Genomic DNA, 24,177 nt, shown 5'->3' with positions numbered 1-24,177 from the left:
TTGAGTCATCACCACTGAATCTACATTTCTGAATGTGGCCATGTGTGCGCGTATGTGTGTGTCTGAGATTTTTATTGATTTAGTTTATACTCAATGTTTGGTATCTATAGGGATGTGAAGGTCCCCGCAATAATTCTCAAGCCCACAGGTTGGGAAGCAGGGTTCTAAAATCTAACCCTTTGCCTGCTTACGACCTCAGCTCCATCAGTGCCTTCTTACCCACAACTCTCCCTCCCAATCCCTCCTCTCTTGTTATTGGACCACCTCACTCCGGAGATTCGAAAACAAGATGCTCCCTGATTTTGAATTCACAAGATTACGGCTCACTTCACCTGCCCCTGACTGGGGATTCCACCCGGAGTATCCTTCTCTGATCCTTTATTCATACACATTCAAAGAGTGTCCCACTGCAGAAGCTCACACACCAACTTCTGTTAGCTGTTTTATTGTATTTTCTTTCCTCGGGCTCAGCGTTTCAAAGGGCAGGTGCCACAATTAAATGATGGTTATGGAGGTGTCAGCGTTGTCTGCCTGGGCACCTTGTGCTCACAATTGAACAGACGGTGACAGGAGAGGGCTCCTCTCGGGAAGGGCCCCCTTGCAGGTCTCTCCACTGTACACTGCAACTCTCAGCTGTGTGTCTGCCCATCACTGCCTTGGGAATATGCTGCCAGCCCTGCTTCCTTCTCGCCTGCAACCTGCGGCTGAGCCAAGCCCTGCTTGCTCCCGCCGAGTCTGCCTCTGTCACCCTTTGCATGTCTCAGCCCTACTGTGTGGCTCTATCCTGGCTCTGCCATCCTCACTCTAAAGGACTTTGGGAAACTTATTTAACCACCTCAAGCCTCAGTTTCCTCATACAATGGGTATCACAAGCAAGACCTATCTCAGAGCACGTTTCATGAAGGTTGAAGGGGCCGGTGCTTATGATGCTGCTGTAGAATGAATGTGTGTGCCCCCCTCCACACAATTCATATGTTAAATCCTAACACCCAATGGGATGGTATTGGGGGTGTGGCCTCTGAGAGGGGATTAGGTCGTGAGGGTGGAGCTCTCATGAATAGAATTAGTGCCCTTATGAAAGAGACCCCAGAAAGCTCCCTCCCACCTTCTGCCGTGTGAGGACATAGTGAAAAGATAGCCCTCTAGGAGCCAGGAAGCAGGTTCTCACCAGGCAGTGAATCTGCCAGCACCTTGATCCTGGAATTCTCAGCTTTTAGAACTGTAAGAAATAAAATGTTTGTTGCTCAAGCCACTCAGTCTATGGTGTTTTTGTTACAGCAGCCAGAATGAACGAAGGCCGAGCACAGTGCCTGGAAGGAATTAACTGCTGAGTACAAGTGTTAATTATTGTTGCTATTGTATATGAATCCTGTTTACTCACTGTGAATTCACAGAGAATGCCATCTTACGACCTGTGCTGACCGTGAGGTTATTTCATGTTTATCTCATGAGCATCCTTAAAACAAACTTTGTTTTTGTAAATAATTTTTACGTGTCTCTTCCTTGTGATGCAAGGAATCTGATCGGCTAGACCGATATATATATATATATAATAAAGCACTGGATGTTTTATTGGTGGAAGGGCTGCTCAGGTCGACTCATGCCTGGCCGTGGAAACTTGTTAAATAACTCGGTCAAGATGGAGGCATCCATGCATACGAAGGACAGATGTGAACGGTGCTGTGAAGAACAATATTTTGTCACACGGCCAGGCACCAACTCTAGTGTTGAGAAACTTGTTCTCTCCGCCAACAGAATGAAGCCCAGAAACCCCCCTTTTCCCTACGTTTGGCCAGGATGGCAGGACCTCCTCTCCTACAAAGTGCCCAAGTAAGAGCCTTCCAGGTGTGTCCTTGAGATATTTCCTTCATAAGGTTGCATCCCCAAATCAAGATCTCTAGCTTCAGTGATGTAAAGCACAATGATAAATTAATCAGTGTACCCTACTGTGCCTGTATTTAGACCTGACTTTCCCAGCTTGGGGCTCATGAAATAGTAAACAGATTTTCAAACCCACCTATCTGATCATATAACAGATGGAGAAATGACAAGCAGGAAGGAACATCAGTGCACACCTAGAAAGATATACACAAACAGGCACACATACTGTGCCCCAAAGACTGAAGATTCTGATATTATATAATCAGATATTCATGCACACTGATCTCCTACGGAGTGTTTTTTTTCTCTTTTTCACACACACACACACACACACACACACACACACACACACACACACACACACACACCCCTCTACTCTTCCCACAACTGGCTCCTTCTTATGATTCAAGTCTTGGCTCAAACATCACCTACTCAGAGGGCAATCCCCTTCCCCAGGCACCGTCTAAATCACTCTCCTTCACACCAGCCTCTTTTGTTCACTTCCTAGGGCTTCTTGTTGTGTGACGTTATCTTGTTTATGTGTCCATTTTCTTGTGTCTAGTCTGTCTGTCCTAAAGGAAGCAAGCTCCCAAGAAGGAAGAGAGTTTGGCACTTCTGCATACTGCGGAATCTCCAGCATCTCACGTAGCGCCTAGAATTGAGACATAGGTCTCAATAAATATTTGCCCAATGATGGAAGAGATGAAGGAAAGAAGGGGGAAGAAAAGCACAGTTGGAAAGAAGAGAAGGGAGAATAAAGGAAAAGAGGAAGGGAGAAAGGAAAGAAGGAAGAGAGGGAGGGAGGAAGGATAGGAGGAAAGAAAGTTAGGGAGAAGAACGGAGAGAGCTGGCTTCTTCCCATGATTCAGGTCTCACATTAAATGTCTGGCTTTGGATTATTGTGAAAGCCACTAGCCATATGGAACTATTTAAATTTAAATTAATTAAAATTAAATTGAATTAAAGATTTAATTTCTCAGGGACAATAGCCACATCTCAAGTGCACAATAGCTACAAATGGCCAATGGCTACTGTGTTGGAGGTACAGCTCTAGTATATTCCATCATCACGTAACATTCTATTGGCTAATGCTGGTCTGGTCCATCAGCTATGATTTTTGTGACATCAACATACCGCTCAAAAGTCATCTCTCAGAGAGGCTTTCCCTGATCATTCTATCAAAAATCATGCCTGCTCCAAGTTACTGTCTATCCCATTGTCTGGTTTCCCTTCTTGTTCCTACCGTGTGGCATTGGTCAAGATTTGGAATTATCTACTTTACTCACCAGTTCACATGATTTCTGATGCCCTTCTACCTGGAACTGAACTCTGCAATGCCAGAACTTTGTCTTATTCACTAGGTACTATATCTGTCTCTAAGGGAGCATTGTATATAATAGGTACTTAATAAATGACAATGAATGAATGAATGACCCGTCTGGATGCACACATTTTACACATTTTACTCATTGCATGCATCCATGCAGCAAGACAAGGGAAGTGAAGTAAGGTCTAAGCTGGTGGTAGGTGGGCCTCCATCTCTTCACCACCAGCTGGTGAGAAGGTAAAAAAGGCTGAGTGCCGATGTTTCCTCTTGCTCGCGGCCCACCCCCGTTCACTGAGGCTCTACACATCTTGCCAGACTTCTCAGGGGCTGGACTCAGCATCCTAGCCAGGCTCTAGCACCTAGGGGCGGGAGCCTTGGGAAGGTCCAGGTCCACGGAGCTGTGCTGCTGGCTGGCTGGGGAGGAGGACATACAAAGGCACAGCCTTTGCTGGAGGTCTGTTGCCTACAGACTTCTTCCTCTCACATCTATCCACAATGACGCTGCAGTCATGGTACCAACATGTTAAGAAAGCTCCGTTTTTGGAGGATGTTCTCAGGGGGAAGGAATATTCCCTTGCTGTTCTCTTTTTACGTTCCTCCCTAGACCCTCTCACAATAGTCCTGGCAGAGTAAGATTCTGCTTATGCTGAAAGATCCCAGAGAAGCATTGACATTGCCCCCATATGACTGTGGATCTCATTTTCTGCCTGGACGCACTCTTCCTGGTCTACAGAATTTTTGGTCCCATTCCGGAGCTCAGTACACATTTGATATGCTGCCTTGGGAAACAAGCTTCCTCTTTACTTGTCAACCTGTGTGGATGTGTTCTTAATAAGCCTCAAACCTGTGTGCCTTGAATTGGGTAGATATGCTAACTCCGATTCCAGGGGAACCAGATGTTTCCCTTTCTAGGTCCAGATGGCTGGCTTAGCTGCAGAGAAACATAAATACCACTGATTCCTCTCCAGGTAGATGTTTCCCACTGCCTAGAGCTCCCCATGTGCCTTCAGTCGCCCCTGACCGTCTTTCACCATTAGCCTCATAGCTTAGCCCTCCTGCACAGAGCCCTGTGTCTTCGGGTGAGTATGTTGACACAAATAGTATACGACCCTACGCAGCATTCTAAAATTTGGGTTTTTGCTCGGTGCTCTGTGACCACCTAGAGGGGTGGGATAGGGAGGGTGGGAGGGAGACGCAACAGGGAGGAGATATGGGGATATATGTATACGTATAGCTGATTCACTTTGTTATAAAGCAGAAACCAACACACCATTGTAAAGCAATTATACTCCAATAAAGATGTTAAAAAAATAAAATAAAATTTGGGTTTTCTACTCAAGAATACTTCTCGATCTCTAGGTCTGTGTCTCTATCTCTGCTTTGCAAATAAGATCATCTATATAGGTATACGTATAGCCGATACACTTTGCTGTACGGTAGAAACTAACACAACATTGTAAAGCAACTATACTGCAATAAAATTAATTTTCAAAAATTAAAAAAGAATATTTCTTGAGATTTTCCCTTATCAGTTCACTTCCCATTTTTAAATGGATGTTGCATTCTATAGCATATGCAAACCACAGTTTATTTAGCCATTTCCCCGTAAAGGGTCCTTGGATTTTCACCGCTTTTCCATGATGACAAAGAAGGCTAACGTGAGCACCTTTGCACATGCCTCTCTTTGTATGCACCCGTTTGGGTATTTTCCTAACGCAGCCCTACAGAAGTTGGGTTGTTGGGTCGTGGGAGTTTGTGTCTAAAGGCCATAATAGATACTGGCACATTGCCCTCCGTGGTGGCCACGCCAAATTACGCTTCCACTCATACTGTGTGTGAATACCCCTGTTCCCTCACCAGCTCCTAATGCTACTGACCCTTTTAATTTCACCAACCTGGTGATAACCATCCTTCAGGACTCAGCCCACGTACCCTGTTTCCCCCAGCATGACAAGTCGCTTCCTTGCTGTGGACTGTGCTGCGTGGTCTATTTCTACCATTGACTCATCCCACAATATGGCACATATGTATTTCCTTGTCTTCTTTATCAGACTCTGAGCAACTTGGGGAAAAGGCCAAAATGGCTCCCAGGAAAAGCTTGCTTGGTTGGACCAGATTAAACCCCTGCTCTTTCCAGATGCTCTAACAGACCTTTGCCAGGAATGCTTGTGCCCCTGGCAGCACCAGGAACAGGTGGACTGTCATGTGAACTTTGGGCATTGAGAAATATCGATGGGAAAACAATCTATGCAGAAATGAGTGTGACTGGGTGCAACCAAGCAGAAATAAGGGAGGGACAAAACTCAAAGGAAGGGTCTGCTGGCAAGAATAAACTGTCGGGCTTCCCTGGTGGCGCAGTGGTTGAGAGTCCGCCTGCGGATGCAGGGGATACGGGTTCGTGTCCCGGTCCGGGGGGATCCCACGTGCCGCGGGGCGGCTGGGCCCGTGAGCCGTGGCCGCTGAGCCTGCGCGTCCGGACCGGAGCCTGTGCTCCGCGGGGGGAGAGACCACGACAGTGAGAGGCCCTCATACCAAAAAAAAAAAAAAAGAATAAACTGTCGCCAGGCCCTGCTGACCCCTGCACGTCAGCTCGGTGAGGCGCGCTGCGCTCTGGCCACAGCCCTGCCGTGCTCCCCCTGCACTCTGCATTCTGGCCTCTTAGAATGGTCTTGCCATTTCCTGGGAACAATGGATTGTGTCCTATCTTAGATTTTGCATATGATGTTCCAACTTCCTGAAATACCCTTTCCTTCCTGCCCACTGACTGGTGGAGCCCTTGTTCATGGCATGCCTGATCCAAAGGCCTCCTCCTCTGTACAGCTTCCCTGGAACATGTATAATATAATATAGTATAGTATAATATAAATATAAATATATCATAAATATATACCAACCCATAAATTACTGATAGCATTGCAGCATCTATCTGTGTGAAGCTCCCCACCATCTCAAACATTCCCGGATGTTGTGCCAGAGGGGTAGATGAGAGAAAGAAAGAGGAAGAAGGGGAGGAACAGTGAGTACGTGAGTATTCTGGAAAAATACCACATTGGTAATTAGATGGTCAGCCTGGAAATGATTCTCATCATTTCTGCTAATTGACTGACCAAAACAAGTCTTGTGACCCGCCCCCCCACCCACAAGGGAACAAGAAAGCTGAGAGTTACTAGAGAAATGACCTAAAGACTAAAAAACCCACTCTCCTGAATTTTGAGTTTGTTATTCTCTTGTGTGTGGGTATATCATATGTTGCATCTCTAAACAATATGCTGTTTAGTTTTGTTGGTTTTTTTTTCAAAATGGCATAATACTCTAGTCTTCTGTTAATTTTTTTAAAACTTAAACAATATCTTTATAAAATCTATTAATGCCATTGCATTTACTGTTAGTGAATCCATTTTCACTGCTGTATAATATTCCATTGTGTGGACATGGCATTATTTATCCATTTTTTCTGATGATGGACATTGGGGTTGTTTGCTTTATGAACAATGCTGCTATGTAAATTCTTGTACATGCCTCCTGGTATAAAGGGGAAGACTCTCTCTTGGGTATTTTCCAAATAATGGAAATGCTGAATCATGAGCTCTGAGATGCTTACCCTTATAAGATGATGGCGCTGAAGTTATAGTCCCTCCACCTGTGCAGAAGAGCTCACATTCATCCTCCTTGTGACTTAATGTCTGCTACTGTCTTACTTTGAATTTCTCTCAGTTTGGGAGATCTTCTTCATTTATTGATGATTTGTGTTTCCTCCTTGGAGAAATATCTGTATCTTTTGCCCATTTTCCTATTGGATTGTTTTTCTTTTTTTATTTATAGGGGTTCTTTGTATATTCTGGGTACTACTCCTTTGTTATGTAGATTGCAATGATCTTCTCCCAGTTTGTGGCTTACCTTATGACCTTCTTTATGTGTATTTGATGGTCAAAAGTCTTAATGTTAAAGTAGTTTAATTTACCACTCTTGTGGCTAGCATTTTTGTTGCTTATTTAAGAAATCCTTCTCTACCTGAGAATGAATATATATATATACAGGTATATAAGGGAATTGATTATGTGGCTCTCTGGGAGAAACCTGTTCTAAGCAGAGGAAACAGTTAGTGCAAAGGTCCTGGGGTAGGAGGGTTCTTAGTGTTCACAGAGGCAAGGTGGAGGCCAGTGGGACTGCAGACCACAGCAGAAGATGAGATCAGAGAGGTAATGGGAGGCCTGATGATGAAACTTCATTCTGAGTGTGATGGGAAGTCCTTGGAGTTTTTTGTGTTTTGGGGTTTTTTTGTGGTACACGGGCCTCTCACTGTTGTGGCCTCTCCCGTTGCGGAGCACAGGCTCTGGACGCGCAGGCTCAGTGGCCATGGCTCACGCGCCCAGCCGCTCCGCGGCATGTGGGATCTTCCCAGACTGGGGCACGAACCCGTGTCCCCTGCATCGGCAGGCGGACTCTCAACCACTGCACCACCAGGGAAGCCCTCCTTGGAGTTTTTTGAGCAGAAGACTAAGTGTCATGATCTGAATTGTAATTTTCCAGGACCACTTTCCACAGATGAATTGGAATTGACTGCACAGGGATTTAGAAGCTGGGAAGCTCTGAGGAAGTGATTGCAGATGTCCAGATAAGAGATGATGGTGGGAGTGATGTAATGGGCAGAGTCTGGGCATACTTGGAAGAAAGAGCTAATAGAATTTTCGGATGGATTATATTTGGACTGTAAGGGGAATGGGAGGTGTCAGGGTGACTCCAAGGCAACAGCTCTGAGCAACTGGGTTGGAGGAAGACATTGAGAGAAGATCTGGGTTTAGAGTGGGGGAAGATCAGGAGCTCTGCTTCAGATACGTTATGCTTGAGATGATTCTAGACATCCAGATGGAAATGCCAGGTAAGCAGTGAGTCTGGAAGAGATCTGGGTGGAGAAACATTTGAATGTTGCCGACATACACAGATGGTATACACTAAGGTGTATACAAAGGTGAGGAAAGGTCCAAGGACTGAGCCTTGTGACATTTCTACATTCATCTCTGGGGTTGGGGGTGTGGGGAGATGCACATGCCAGGAGATGAGCCTGGGAGAGCAGGTGTCTCCAGATGGACAGGACATTTCTATCCCAGCTGTGTGCTAATTTCTGCATCCCAGACCTGTGATGCACTGCCAGGGTACCAGTGCCATGCCCAGTTGCTCCCTCCCCTCTCTTCCTCTACCCCTAGACGAATTACTAGTGCCAGTTAATGTTTGCTCTGGCTCATAAATCCATAATGCCTACCACACAAACCTCAACGGCCTGTAATTGAGACTCACAAACATGCAGAAAAGATTGTGTGCGTGGAAGGTATAAATGATGCTGTCACCCGAGGCTGCTGCAGGAAACAGGGCCACCAACATGGTGACTGCATTCTGCATTTACTACCTAAACAGCCTGCTTCCCTTTGCTGCTGCCACCCTGGAAGGTAGAGGAAATTAGCTGTAAATATTTTACAGCTGGTAATTTGCAGGAGTAAATCACAGCTCGTTTTGCCAGAGAGTCAATGGAATGAGCCTGAGTTTCTTTTTCTTCCAGGGCTTGTTTGTGATGTCATCTTCCTGGTTTCATCCTGCACTTAACTTAGTCCTCAGCATGTTTATGTCTTTGTAGTGTAAGTTATTCTGTGTCTCCTGGATGGGCAGGAGTGGTGGGATGGGGGTGGGGTGGAGAAAGGAAGTAGGATTTCTCTTAGTGCTCCAACACTGGGGCCCACTGGGGCCCACTGGGTACCAATGCTCATCAATCAGCAATTTGTTCATTCATTTACTAAGCAATTTCTGACTGATCACTGTATACCAGATGGTCTGCTAAGTCCTAGAAGATGAAGATCAGTATTACCCGTCCCTGTCATCAAGGAGTTCCACAGCCTATTTGGGAAATCCCTCACAATACCTAAAACGTACTCATACCAACAAATGTTCGGTATAATATTTACTGAGGTGTTACTATATGTTCCAAGTGTTTTACAAAATTAAGTCCATTTGCTGTGCAAAAGCTTTTAAGTTTCCTTAGGTCCCATTTGTTTATTTCTGTTTTTATTTCCATTTCTCTAGGAGGTGGGTCAAAAAGGATATTGCTGTGATTTATGTCATAGAGTGTTCTGCCTATGTTTTCCTCTAAGAGTTTCATAGTATCTGGCCTTACATTTAGGTCTTTAATTCATTTTGAGTTTATATTTGTGTATGGTGTTAGGGAGTGTTCTAATTTCATTCTTTAACATGTAGCTGTCCAGTTTTCCCAGCACCACTTATTGAAGAGGCTGTCTTTTCTCCATTGTATATCCTTGCCTCCTTTATCAAAAATAAGGTGACCATATGTGTGTGGGTTTATGTCTGGGCTTTCTATCCTGTTCCATTGATCTATATTTCTGTTTTTGTGCCAGTACCACACTGTCTTGATTACTGTAGCTTTGTAGTATAGTCTGAAGTCAGGGAACCTGATTCCTCCCTCAGAATGGGAGAAAATATTTTCACATGAAGCAACTGACAAAAGATTAATCTCCAAAATATACAAGCAGCTCATGCAGCTCAATATCCAAAAAACAAAAAACCCAATCCAAAAATGGGCAGAAGACCTAAGCAGACATTTCTCCAAAGAAGATATACAGATTGCCAACAAACACATGAAAGAATGCTCAACACCACTAATCATTAGGGAAATGCAAATCAAAACTACAATGAGGTATCACCTCACACCAGTCAGAATGGCCATCATCAAAAAATCTACAAACAATAAATGCTGGAGAGGGCGTGGAGAAAAGGGAACCCGCTTGCACTGTTGGTGGGAATGTAAATTGATACAGCTACGATGGAGAACAGTATGGAGGCCCCTTAAAAAACTAAAAATAGGGCTTCCCTGGTCGTGCAGTGGTTGAGAGTCCGCCTACCGATGCAGGGGACACGGGTTCATGCCCCGGTCCGGGAAGATACCACATGCCGTGGAGCGGCTGGGCCCGTGAGCCATGGTCGCTGAGCCTGAGCATCCAGAGCCTGTGCTCCACAACGGGAGAGGCCACAACAGTGAGAGGCCCGTGTACCGCAAAAAACAAAACAAACAAAGAAAAAACTAAACTAAAAATAGAACTACCATATGACCCAGCAATCCCACTACTGGGCATATACCCTGAGAAAACCATAATTCAAAAAGAGTCATGTACCACAATGTTCATTGCAGCTCTATTTACAATAGCCAGGACATGGAAGCAACCCAAGTGTCCTTCGACAGATGCATGGATAAAGAAGATGTAGCATATATATATATAACGGAATATTACTCAGCCATAAAAAGAAACGAAATTGAGTTATTTGTAGTGAGGTGGATGGACCTAGAGTCTGTCATACAGAGTGAAGTAAGTCAGAAAGAGAAAAACAAATACCATATGCTAACACATATATATGGAATCTAAAAAAAAAAAAAGGTTATGAAGAACCTAGAGGCAGGACAGGAATAAAGATGCAGATATTGAGAATGGACTTGAGGACACAGGGAAGGGGAAGGGTAAGCTGGGACGAAGTGAGAGAATGGCATGGACTTATATATACTACCAAATGTAAAATAGCTAGCTAGGGGGAAGCAGCTGCATAGCCAGGGAGATCAGCTCGGTGCTTTGTGACCACCTAGAGGGGTGGGATAGGGAGGGTGGGAGGGAGACGCAAGAGGTAGGAGATATGGGGATATATGTATATGTATAGTTTGTTCAATTTGTTATAAAGCAGAAACTAACACACCACTGTAAAACAATTATACTCCAATAAAGATGTTAAAAAGAAAAAAATTACAGCCTAAACTCACCTTTAGAAAAAAAACAAACATGATTAAACCCATTTAACTCTTACAAAAATCCTCTGGGGTAAAAATTACTTTTATCCCTATTTTACAGAAAAGGAAACTGAGGCACAGGGCAGTTCAGTGACTTGTCTAAGGTCACACAGATGGCAAGATTCCAATAAGGCAGCTCCCTTAACTGCATCAGTGCTACCTTTTGATATGCAAACAAGCAAGAGGAAGAGGGTTAATTATGATTAAGCATCTACTACATTTGCTTTATGATGTAGATCTGTGCTTGGTGATTTCTACAACAAATCCTTTAATTTCTAACTCTGGAAAATAAGCTCTACGATTTTACTCATTTTACCAAAAAATTAGGCTCAGAGAGTGATCCCAGGATACCTAAATAACATGCCACCAGGCTGAGATTTGAAGCCAGAATTTTCCGACTCTACACCAAGCTCTTTTCATGCTGCTGTGGGATGACGGCTGATGCAAAGGTCTGTTCAAGGCACCACGGAACAGGGAATACCTAACCCCTGAGAGTTTGGGAGGTGAAGAGGGGGAAATTGTGAAGACGAAAAAGAACAGTTTAGATAATCAAGGGCTGTAATGGCAAGAGAGGTAGCGGACCAGCACGTGAACAGTACACAGTGATGCGAAATACTGTTGCTGGTTTTCTTTTCCTAAGTTCTTGCACACAGGGCATGTCAAGTCCTTTTGCACCCAGCAGAAGAGGAGAGATTAAGCAGGAAGATGACACAGTAAAGGCTAAGGAGAGAGCCTTTGGAATAGTTCCCCTGAGATCTCTCCTTCCCTCTGCACCTGTGCTAGGAGACCAGCGCCTGAAGAAAGGTTTCCGCTTCCACTCTCCTCTGTTCACGTTTTTGCTGTTTCTGAGCAGGTCATTGGTCTGGGCCTTTATCTGCCGTCATTGTTAATATTCCCCAAGTGGCCCAAAGGCAGGGGCTGAATCTGCTGTCCCTGGTCTAAGCAGAGTGTTGGTCTGAGCTAAAGGATCGTGAATGAGGCCCCTTTGGGTTATTCAAACCTCACATCCTTCCATGTTCAGCTCTCGGCTTTTCCTTCAAGTTATATGCACGCTTTTTGTTCCAGCATTTAGAACACTGGTTTCCAACAAGAAATGGTTCTGGCTAACTATTTTAAATGGGGAATTTACTCAAAGGATATATGAGGTGACTCATAAGGCATAGCCTGTGAATAGGCTTGGAAAGGGTAGGAAATGGGGGAACTGGGAACACAGGCTGCAGGACCTGATCTATAGTTCTTTTAAGGCATCACCATAGGAATGGGTCAGATTCAACTGTCTTCCTTTCTCCTTCATTTGATTCTTCTTTCGCTCCTTATTTATCTCCTCCTCCTCTTCTTCTTCTCCTTCTCCTCCTCTGCCTCCCCTTCCTCTCCCCCTCCCCCTCCTCCCTCCCCCCCTCCCTCCTCTTGTCCTTCCCCTTCCCCTCCATTTACTTCTCCTTCACCTTCTTCTTTCTCTTCCTCTTCTTCTCCTTTTCTATTCCACTCCACTAAAGATCCAAAGTCCTGGTAGAAAACATCTGATGGCTCTAGTTTATTATCCAAATGTGTGACAGTCCCAAACCACATGCAGTGGGATAGAGGCAATTTCCTGAGTGCAAACTGGGGCACTTTAAAGCCGAAGACAAGGTCAGAGGTAGCATCTGAATAGGGATACAGAAGAAGTGTGAAAGTAGACAAGGTCAGAGGTAGCATCTGAATAGGGATATGTTAGAAGTATGAAAGTAAGCCACCGGGAGGAAGGCAGAGGAAACAGCCCTTGCAAAATTCTGGGGTGAAAGTGTGTCTGGTGTGTCCAAGGATCAGGGAGGGAGGGGGCGGGGTGACTAGAAAGAAGTGTGAGATTGGAAGAGTGGGAAGAGATCAGGGCAGAAAAGCAGCAGGGTCCAGGTAATACCAAGCTTTGAGGCCACTGTAAGATCTTTGGATTTTATCTTGAGTAAGCGGGGAGCCAGTAGGTGGTTTTGAGGAGGAGAAGGACGTGGCCAGCCTTACACATTTGGAAGATCATGGTGATTGCTGTGTGGGGAAGAGGCTCTAGGGGGTAAGTACTGAAGGAAGACCAATTAGGAGGCTACTGAAATCATCACAGTGAGAGGCAAAGGGGGCTCGGGCAAAGGTAAGCGTGATGGGGGTGTGATGACATATGGCAGCCATAACAGCACTTGCCTGTGGATTGGATTGAAGGTGTGAGAGAAACAGAAGAACCAAGGATGACTCCAAGGTTCATGCCCTAAATAAAAGGAAGAACAGAGCCAAGGCTTTTTGAGAACAGGAAGACTCAAGAGGAACAGGGTTTGGGGAGTTGAGAAACAAAGAGTTTGCTTTTGGACATGTTAATTTTGAGGTGCTTCTTAGATACCCAAGTGGGAATGTTGAGGAAGCAGTTGGATTTACAAATCGAGAGTTAGTAGGTCTGGATTGAGAACTGTCAATTGAAAATCAGTATACAGGAGACACTTAAAGCTTTGAAAGTGGCTGAACTCAGAAAGGGAGTGGGTGAAAATAGAGAAAAGTTCTGAGAACGGAGTCCTGGGTTCTCTGTGAGCCCTGACCAAGCTTCCAAAAAAGGGATCTGCTGATCCTTTTACAAGTGGTACCAGCCCCAAATGGTCATGTTTTGGTCACTTACTAGAGTCTGAAGAGTGAGTCTAAGGTGACTTCAACTTCCTGGGCTATTGTCCTTTTTTTATGGCTGGGAGGTATGTGGGATCTTAGTTCCCCCACCAGGGATTGAACCCGCACCCCCGTGCCTTGGAAGTTCAGAGTCTTAACCACTGGACCACCAGGGAAGTCCCTATTGTCCTTTCTCAATCACTGTCAATCACGAACAGCATCAAGCCTAAAGACACAGTAGAGACCAGGACGGGTTGGTGGGAGACAGGCTAAATTCCCAGGCTTCCAGGAGGAACAACTGGTTCCAGACACACTTAGTTAGGGTGACTGGTTAGTAGTATAAGAGGAAGGGACACCTTCAAACAAGATAATGCTGAGGTCTATAGATGCCTTAACTGAAGCCAGTTTATCTAAACCAACTTCTCCTAACGAGCAACCCACCTAGTGGTCAGGTCATGAAACTTACACTTCCTTTGAGGAGTTCTAAATCTAGTCAAATGTATTTTTTAAAAAACCACATTTACGGCACTTGAAGATCTAAACAATGTTTAAAAGCATTCCAATTTAGCTTTGTATTTGTAGTGTGTGTTTGTATGTATGTGTGTGTGTGTATGTATTTATCAAATCTGCACATTTTATGAAAGTTGGGCTTCCTCTGTATTGGTGTGGAAGTTGTCATATTTTATCTACTTTCCAACACTTTAAGTAGTTTTTAGTGACACTGATAAAAAACTGTTCTCTAAAATTTGGTTTCCGGGGGTAAAAAGAATAGGATATACAAATGGATACTCAACGGTATTGAATTTTAAAGGATATGGTCATTAAGTGAATTTATAGCTTGGTAAAATGGTGTTATTAGATTAATTAAGCTGGGAAGGTTTGGATTAATCATGTACCAAAACTCTCACTCATGGAGATCAAATAAAGTAGCCAGACAGAGTCCTTTGAAGGTATAAAGTCAATACCTGGGGATGCAGGAGGTGGGGTGGGTAGATAAGAACTTCCTAATGAAGATGGCCAGAGTACTTCCTGTCTATCCTATGAAGCCAACGGGTGGTGGGGGGGCGCGGGGGGCGGGGGGTTTACTCCCCCATTACAGCTTTCATGGCAATTTCGAGAGTTTCCGAGTGACATCTTTTCCTTTCTTGGAGAAGAATTGTGATTCCTTGAGAAGAAAACTGAGTTAGAATCGCATGGATGGAAGTTCAAATCTAGGCCCTACAACTTATTAACCAGAACATCTTGTAATTTACTTTATGGTTTAGGCCGCAGTTTCTTCACTGATGGTGGTGATGATTAGATTTCTTTGCCCCACTATTGTATTAAATAAGGCAAGTATATAAAAACATCCAACGCTGGGGGGCAGAGTTAGGCTAGCTACTCCCCCAACCGCATTTTCTCTTTCTTCTGGGCAGATAACTAGGTTGCATTTCTCAGCTTCCCTGACAATTGAATGTGATCACGTGATTGAGTTCTAGCCAACAGAACATGAGCTCAAGCGATGTGTTCACTCCCAGGTCTGTCCCATAAAAATTTCCCACTCATGATCTCCATGTTCTTTCCTCTTCTGCCTGGTGGCTGTTTACAACCAGACTAGTCTTAGAAGCTACAGGTTTACCATGCCAGAGCCTCTATCAGCTTGGGCTCCTGAATCACTGTGTGGAAGAAAATCTTCCTTCCCTTGCCCCATAATCTGCAACCCCTTGGCTACTGATGTAAGTAGAAAATAAACTCTTATTGTATTAGCCTGCCCAGACGGAAACAGACAGAATCTGACACCTAGTAAGAAAGAACATGAGCAAATGAGCAAAAACCCAGAGACAGTAAATCACGGAACATTATACAACAGAGATGGCAGGTCGACATAACACATGGCGGTTGCTGGGTGGACGTGGGGCGTATTTGTTTTGTATGTACCAGATCTTCAATGGGATAAGGAGCCTCATGCTGTCCAAGGGACAGCTGTTTCAAGGAATGGTATTTTACTTTGCTTGATTTGTTACCATTTGAGGAAATGGATAGGAAGAAAATGGTAACAGCAGGGGAGAAAGAAAGAAAGAGGAATGGTTGTCGGAGGGACAAGAAACCCAGAGGCATTTTCCCTGAAGCAACATGGAGAATTCAAAGAACCACCTTTTGTGAGCCTGCAGGGATTAATGACAAATGCCCCAGCAGGTAGGTAATATCAGAATCCAGGGTCCTGGGTGATGATGATACCAATTACCTTGGAAGCCTTCTTGATAGAAAAATCCTTGCTAGTCTGAGCCAAGAGACCTTACAGAGACTGGATTTTTGCATGACTTTAGGCTTTCAAGAGCCATGGTCCAGTTTCAGAACTGTTATATCGACCCACCCACCCTGAGTTGAACCACTGTCTGTAAATTAAGAGTGCTTGAGGTGGGATATGCTTTTGTATCACACAACTGCTTTGTCTCATATCCTTGGAAGAAGGGAAATGAGACCCCAAAAAAGGCAATACTTTCCAATCATAACCCATGTTACTGCGCTACAGCCTTCCGATCGGGGTCACAGAAGAATCTCTTGTCTGTTAAGAGAATACAATCCTGAGACAGATTTCAAAAAGCGATAGAGAGAATATTGTAAAACGGAAAGGGGAGGGGGGCAATCACAAAAAGAATATAGCCTGGTTATTTGGTTATGAAAAAAAAAAAATCTGTGAGATCCCAAAGTAAAAAGCATAAATCCATCCTTCCAGGCAGAGGGTTATGACATGAGGCTGAAAAGGAAAGCCAGGCCCAGGTAGGGCCCAGGAGTTTGGATTTCATTAGAAAGGTCTTCAAGTAAAAGGATGACTTGAAGTGGGTCAATTTTGAAGGGTCCATCCAAACTCCAGTCGGGGGAATGGACTGGAGATGTGGGGGAATTTGAGAATAGAAGTGAGGAGACTATTTAAGAAGAAAGTTGGCAGCTTGGCTGGGGGTGGGAGGAGGGGATGGGGAGGAGTGAGGGGGTTGGAGACACACATTGGAGTAATCAGGTCTGCCGACAGGCTGGATACAAGCGGTGAGGGACATGGTGACAGCAAGCATGGCTCCCAGGCCTCGGTTACTGGGAACTGGGCAGATGGTGTTGCCATTTACAAAACTGGAAGATGGCTAGGCCCAGCCCTCATTTCCTGCCTTAACCCTGGCTCAGCTGGGGAGCTCCTGCGGCCCCATCTGCAAAATAAGGATAATAATGGCTTCCTTAACTACCTCAGAAGACTATTAGGACTATTAAAAGGATCACAGGAGATGATGTGATAATAATGAAAACACTGATGCAGGAGTTATGGGAAGAACAAGGCTCTCCATGATGCCAGGTGGTAGTTCAAACAAAACTTTTTAAGACCTGAACCAATGATTCCAGTTTGCTTGGGGAGATTTATGAGGCATGCAAAGAATGCAAGGGGACTAATTTTCATGCATCAGAGTGGAAAAGTTTTCTCATTATCGTATGGTTGCACCACGGATTGGGAGCAGGTATAAGGGAGGGTGCAAATGAGTGACTCAAACGTGCCATAATGTCTCCTGCTGTCCTCAGAATCTAGGGCAACTAAGTCATCATTAGACACCTCGGGGAACCAAGAAAGCACCTGCTCGTGGGCACGGATCTGGAGGATCTGAGAGGGGCCCCCCAGAGCATTTGTGACTTAGGGTATCCAGACTTGTCCCAAATATGCTGCCACTCTGTGACCTGGAAGCAAGTACCCAACATGAAGTAATCACACCTTTTCATACATAACACTGGGGAGGGTACCCTACGGGTACCACTGTTGGGAAAATGACATGATATAACAGAGGCGAATGTCCTTCCCCCAGATATCCACTTGGTCCCTCCGTAGTTTCTGCTCTTTTTCCTTCTCAGGGACCCCCTTCTCTTCTCTACTGAAATAGAAATAGGATAACCCCTACACCCTTTCCTCCTAAAATCATCAGTGACGCATATTTCTGTTTATTTATTTACTGTCTGCCTCCCCCACTAGGCTGTAAGATCCAGAAGGGCAGGGGTTTTTGTCTGCTTCGCTCACTTCTCTGTCCCTTGGTACCTGGCTCATAACTAGCCCTCAGTGAACATTTATCGAATGGATGAGTAAGTGGATGTGAGTAAACTTCTCAGGGAGATGACAGACATGGAGTGCATGTTGGATTTCCCTTCTTTGATCCCCCTGTTGACCCTGGGAGCGATGTTTGCTCCAGTTCATCCCAGATCTATCCTTCATTTGATGTGATAACACTCATAGTAGACAAACCATTTTTTTTTCCAGTACGCGGGCCTCTCACTGTTGTGGCCTCTCCCGTTGCGGAGCACAGGCTCCGGACGCGCAGGCCCAGCGGCCATGGCTCACGAGCCCAGCTGCTCTGCAGCATGTGGGATCCTCCCGGACCGGGGCACGAACCCGTGTCCCCTGCATTGGCAGGCGGACTCTCAACCACTGCGCCACCAGGGAAGCCCTATCCTTCATTTGAGGTTTGAGTCTGACACAGGATGGAGTCTGACTGCCTGGGTTCAAATCCTGGCTCTGCCACATTCCAGATGTTTGACTTGGGCTGAGTTATTTAACCACTCCGTAGCAACACTCTCTCTTCTCTCCTCTCCCCATCACTCACTCTATCCATATGTCCATCTGTATATTCCCCCATCATCATCCACATATCCAAATTTTTATACATCACCCTGGACATCCATCCATTTGTTCATTCATTCAACAAACATTTTCTGAGCACGGGCTTTGTGCCAAATTCTGTGTCATACCCTGGAGATCCCAAGATACCTAAGTGTGACGCTTAATTTTATGTGTCAACTTGACTGGGCCATGGAATGCCCAGGTGTTTGATTAAACATTATTTCTGGATGTGTCTGTGTTTCTGGATGAGATTAAAACTGAATTGGTAGACTGGGTAAAGCAGTTTGCCCTATCCAATGTGGTTGAAAGCCTCCAATCCATTGCAGGGCTGAACAGAGCAAAAAGGCTGAGTGAGGAAGGACACTCTCTCTCTCTCTCTGCCTCTCTTCAAATTGGGACACTGGCCTTCCAGTGTCTTTGAACTTGGACTCGGACTAGAATTTATACCATTGGTTCTCCTGGTTCTCAGGCCTCTGGACTCAGACTGGAACTTACATCATTGGGCTTCCTGGGTCTCTAGCTTGCAGACTGCAGATCTTGGGACTTCTTAGCATCCATAATGGCATAAGCCAATTCCATTATAATAAATCTCATTCTCTCTCCCTTCCCTCTCTCTCCCACCACTCTCTCAATAGACAGATAATCCCCTATCGGTTCTGTTTCTCTGGAGAATCCAGACTAACATAATAAGGCAATGTTTCTATTGCAGGAACTGGAGCCTCTACCCCACCAGGTCTAATGAATCATCAGATATGATGCCTTGGGACAGTGGTGACTTGACAAAAAGCAGTGAGAACCACAAGGCTTAGCTGTGGCAGGTCTCCTAGTGACATACCCATGCTTACTGGCTGATCCAATTCATATCACTTCTCTCTGAAAGCCAAACAGAGCTGGGGATTGTCCTGTGGAGAAATTCATTGTGGCCAGTTCTCCACCATGTTTTTTTTCTGCCAAGGGAAGTGTAGCCATGAACAGGGTCAGGGACGAGACAAAGACAGATCCCTGAACAACACCTTAGCAGGGCTCTAGAGGTCCCACAATATTAATGTCTGGTGCCCACCCCATTCTGGTTTTTGTTTTTTTTGAGAGGACTCCAGTTGCCCCATGCAACGGTGCTCAGAACATGTAAACAGTCACCAAGGACCTTAGCTCAGCATTTCCAGATTTTATCCAAAACCTCCAACCTCCTGCTACTCTATCACTCCTAATTCTATACTATGATCCTCCAGTAGGATTTAAGCCCCATGGGGCAGGGGTTTCCATCTCTTTGTTCAGGACTGTGTCCCCACACCAGAGTGGTACTTGGCACATGGCAGGTGCTCAATAAATATTTCTTGAAAAAATGAATTCTTGAAGTGTTTGCTTTCTGGATCCCACGTAGATTTGGAGTCGTTGGCTTGAATCCTCTAAAATTCTTGGCGCGTGACGGGCACTTCATCAATACCAATTTCTTCTCTGCTTCCTCCCTACCTATTCCTGATATTGCAGTGAGCGGCTGGGATTTCTAGCCTTTTGGATGGTAATCCAAATGTTCCATCACTAACTGCATTTTGGCATCTCCTTAGATATGGTATCTTCTCTTTGCATCTATATCTGTGGCTCAGTAGCTCTCTCCTTCAGTTTGCCCTTTGCACAGGTGTCCCCAGCAGCAAAGGTGGAACAAAGGCTGGTCATCGTGATGTACCTAAGGTGTCAGGAAACCAATGCCCAAGGACGTGAAAGATGGGCTTCAAAACAAATACTGCCTTGGAAAGAGGCAGGGAGCAGGTGGCCAAGTTCTCTTCTGCTCCTTTAAAAAAAACCTGTATGTGGATCTGATCAGGCATGATTTATATCCAGCAAGCATTCATTGCATATCTCTTTTTTGCATCAGAGCCGATGGTAGATGTTTTCAATATATCTGTTGATTTAATCCACACAACAACACACCTGACAACATGTATTGAAGTTATAGAGGCTTGATATTACCATAGATCAAGGTAAACGTTACAAGTGAAAAAAACCCACTTCGTAATTCCTCATCTATTCCTTTTCTTTATTAGGGATTGGTTAATTATCCAGAAGGCAGAGTGATTTAAATGTCCAGGCATCTGCATACAGACATTGCTTCTTTCTTTAGTCTAGCTTCGTGGTTCTCAAACTTTAATGTGCCTAAGAGAAACTTTACAGGGTTGTATAATAAAACCTCATAGACTGTGCTTTATGGGTGATTTAAGGAATTCTCAAGGGTCATGTTGACTCTGTATGTTGAGTGGGCCTCAGGTGCTCACTCCAGAAGCTAGCCTAGTAAACTCAACGCCATTCTATGACCTCATCTTCCGCACACAGGCTCCTCACAAGTCCCCCGATGCATTCTCGGGGCCAGAGGGAGGGGCCCAGGCTGGAGGAGAATTTGCCAGCTCCGTCTGAGGTCATGCCACCCCTTCTTATAACTCAGTGTTACTGATTCTCTTTGCTGTTGCTTGGAGGTTTGGCATCTCCAGATGGAAGTCTCTTAGGACTATTTATGATTGCATACCCTATGGATGGTGGTACCAATCTTCTCCATGGCTCCCTGGGGTCTCCATGGGGAGGGCCACCATGTGGCAGTACAGAATTCTCAGGTTACCTTTATGAATCTAAAGCTGCTTTTATGGGTTCGGCTCTTTGGGTCTCATTCATTGGTTCTTGAGGACCTGAGGACCAATACTATTCCTCGGGGAAATTAGGTGCACCCTTTCCACGTTCCTCTGCAGAATGAAAGAAATGGACCGTTCTCTAGGTAGGGCCCTGAAGGCTTTTTACACAATCATCCCCCATGTCTGTCAGCCTGTGTACCTCGGGGAATCCTGGCCAATGTGGACACAGCTCAAAGATTAATGACTTCTCCAGGATGCATGGAAGGACCATAAACATCCAAATGCTGGGAGGTTTCATGTGATTTACTCAACTCATTCTTTCAAGGAGAACTCTGGAACTGCAAATGGCTTCCAGGCCAGTTCTGCTCTTTCTTTGTTCCAGCTGTGTGATCTTGGGAAGGTTTCTCAACTAATCTGAATCCCAGTTTCATTTTCTATAAAACTGTCAATAGGAGAGTTGTGAAAATTAGAAGAAAGGAAAAGAAGGGACTGACATTAAAAGCCTACAATGTGCCTGCTACTTCACAGATATAATTTCATGAGAGGCCTATTAACAAAAGTATGAAATTAGAATTAGTAATAATAATGTTGAGAGTGAAAATGAATTATTTACAGTCAGCTTGGTACCAGGCCAACTGTTCCCTATGCATTTTCTCATATGGTTCACAGGGCCCTATCAGGTAGGCAGTGCTGCTTGTCTACAGGAGAAACTGAAGAACAGAGAGGTTAAATGACTTGCTCAAAGTTGCACAGTCCGAAATTTGGGGATCCAGGACTCAAACTAACAATTCACTGGCACAAAAGTCCAGATGTGCTATCATATCTCCTAGTATCATTGTTCCAACACCGTGTGTGTGGAAATTAAAGCCACGAGAGACAAAACAACTGGCCTCGAGTGACACAGCTTGTAAAAGGCTTATTCAGGGTCTGCCTGCTCCTGAAACATGCTGCCTCTGGGATTAATACGACCACGGTGTCAAGGCCAACAGACCTTCCTGGCATGAAGGAAGCACTCAGCATACGTGAGCAGCCTTGCTTTTTTCCTTCAAGCGTCCTTGTCTTTTTGTCTGCTCTTCAGACCCCCTCTGCAGTGACACTTGGCGCGTATCCCTTTTCACAAACCCATCCTAACCTCTCTGGCTCCGGCATCAAGCCCTCCTCTTCCGCCAGCCTTGACAACAGATGGCAGAATCAGCCTGGATACAGCCTCCATCAGGACTTTCAGGTGGTACCTGCTCGGCTCTCAGCTGCCACAGGCTGGGAGCTGCCCTTCCACCTTTCAGCTGAAAGACGTCAACCTGTGCCATCTGGAGACGCAGACAGTCCCGTTCTGATTTCTCGGGGTCCTCAGGTTGCTTCCCCCTATGCACCTTCTCTGGGAGGTGCTGAGGGGTTTGGATAAAGGTCTTCTAGGAGGAAGAGTGGGGGCTGGGACGAACCTCTTACACCTGCTCAGAAAAACTCCCACTGCTAGGGACGTATGTGCACGTGTGCGTGGGGATGCATGCACGCACACACACACACACACACAGACCACACCCGTATACACGGAGCTCCTGCAGGAGCCTTGCAGCAACTCTCCGGGCAGGCAACAAACAGAGGAGACGGGTCCTCAGGGCAGACTTTCATTCAGAGACAATTAAGCTCCTGCTAGAAGAAAAGAAAACAGCTGGATGGACTTTGTGGAATTTACAGGGTATATTTTGGATGGTCTGACATGAAACAGACCCTACATGGCCTAAGGAAAATCTAATATTGGGGAACCTTGACGAGATCCCGGATAGAAAGGCAGTCTGGCTCCAGAGCAGCTGCAACAGAGAAAGGGAGAGGCCTGTGTGATAGCTAAATGGGGGAGGCGTGGCACCCCTGCTCACACTCCAAGGATGGGTGAAACGAGCTGTGATTCGGCATCTGATCTGAAGCTCCTCATTGCAGGTGCTGGTTTGCAACGTGCAGCCTGGCCCACGACAACCACCCACTGCAAGCTCCTCCCTCATTCATTCACTGACCGTAACTCACGTGGGTGTGTTTGGGGCATTTGTACCTGAAGTTAGAGTTGCGTGAACTCATCGGCCTGCCATTCACCCTACAACCAGCCAGCCACTACCACAACCCACCAACGGATACAAGTGATCCGCCCTATCGCCAACCCTCACCACAGCTGACCACACGCCCTGACGGCCACTCCGCCATGACAGCAAAGCCAAACATCACCACACAAACCAGCCGGCACCACAGCTGGCCACTTTCTCAACCAACCATCTGCTACAACCAACTAGACGAGACTGAGAACGACCACAGTAATCCATCCACCACAACCCTAATTAATCAGAGACCATCACGGCTAATCAAACATCTCAAGCAACTTCTAACACAATCAACCACCACCACAACCAACCAACCAAATGCCTCTATAGTCAACCAGCCACCCCCCAACCCAACGCCACGACAGCCAACCAACAGCTAGCACATCCGGCAGCCACCACTGTTAGCTAACTTTTTTTTTTTTTTTTTTTTTTTTTTTGCGGTATGCGGGCGTCTCACTGTTGTGGCCTCTCCCGTTGCGGAGCACAGGCTCCGGACGCGCAGGCCTAGCGGCCATGGCTCACGGGCTTAGTTGCTCCGCGGCATGTGGGATCTTCCCGGACCAGGGCACGAACCCGTGACCCCTGCATCGGCAGGCGGATTCTCAACCACTGCGCCACCAGGGAAGCCCTGTTAGCTAACTTTTATTTAGCATTTACCATGTGCTAGGAACCGTGCCAAGTACTTCCTATGGCTTGACTCATGTTATTCTCACGCTAACCCAGTGGGATAGGCATTAACACCGCCGCTGCTACTACTACTACCACTAATATGATATTCCATTATATTAGTTATACTATATTATACCCTGATGCAGGGGTCATCATAAGCGATGCAGAAGGTGTGCTACAGAGAGGTTAAGTCGTTTGCTCAAGGTCACACAGCTAGGAAAAGGCAGATTTGGCAACGGAACTCAGGCATTCTGGCTTGAAACCAAACATTCATCCACTAAGCAAAACTACTGTGAATCATAGGCATCATGTGCTGAGCAGCTACCCAAGGACAGGCATTGTGCGCTGCTGCCCACGGAAGGTCTGTCCACTTGGTGGGGACATCTCCCTCTCACCAACACCATGTGGGTGCCGAGCACTCTGCTAGGTCCTGGGAGAGGCAGCCCACCGTGGGCCCTGGGGAACCCGGCACGCTCTCGCTAAGTGAGCCAAACCACCAGACGGATCCGATGCTG

The 24,177-nt window shown here is 45.7% G+C and overlaps 1 protein-coding gene across 1 annotated transcript in view; it reads right to left on the bottom strand.

Annotated features, from left to right (window-relative positions):
• The window catches only part of HS3ST4 (heparan sulfate-glucosamine 3-sulfotransferase 4), a 384,984-nt gene that overhangs the window by 10,663 nt on the left and 350,144 nt on the right, over positions 1-24,177 (bottom strand). The gene's annotated exons all lie outside the window — the stretch shown is intronic.

Source organism: Kogia breviceps, chromosome 14 (genome assembly GCF_026419965.1).
Source record: "Kogia breviceps isolate mKogBre1 chromosome 14, mKogBre1 haplotype 1, whole genome shotgun sequence".
Classification (NCBI taxonomy): Eukaryota; Metazoa; Chordata; class Mammalia; order Artiodactyla; family Physeteridae; genus Kogia; species Kogia breviceps.
The sequence above is the reverse complement of the archived record's forward strand: the minus strand, read 5'-3'. Positions and strand labels throughout refer to the sequence as shown.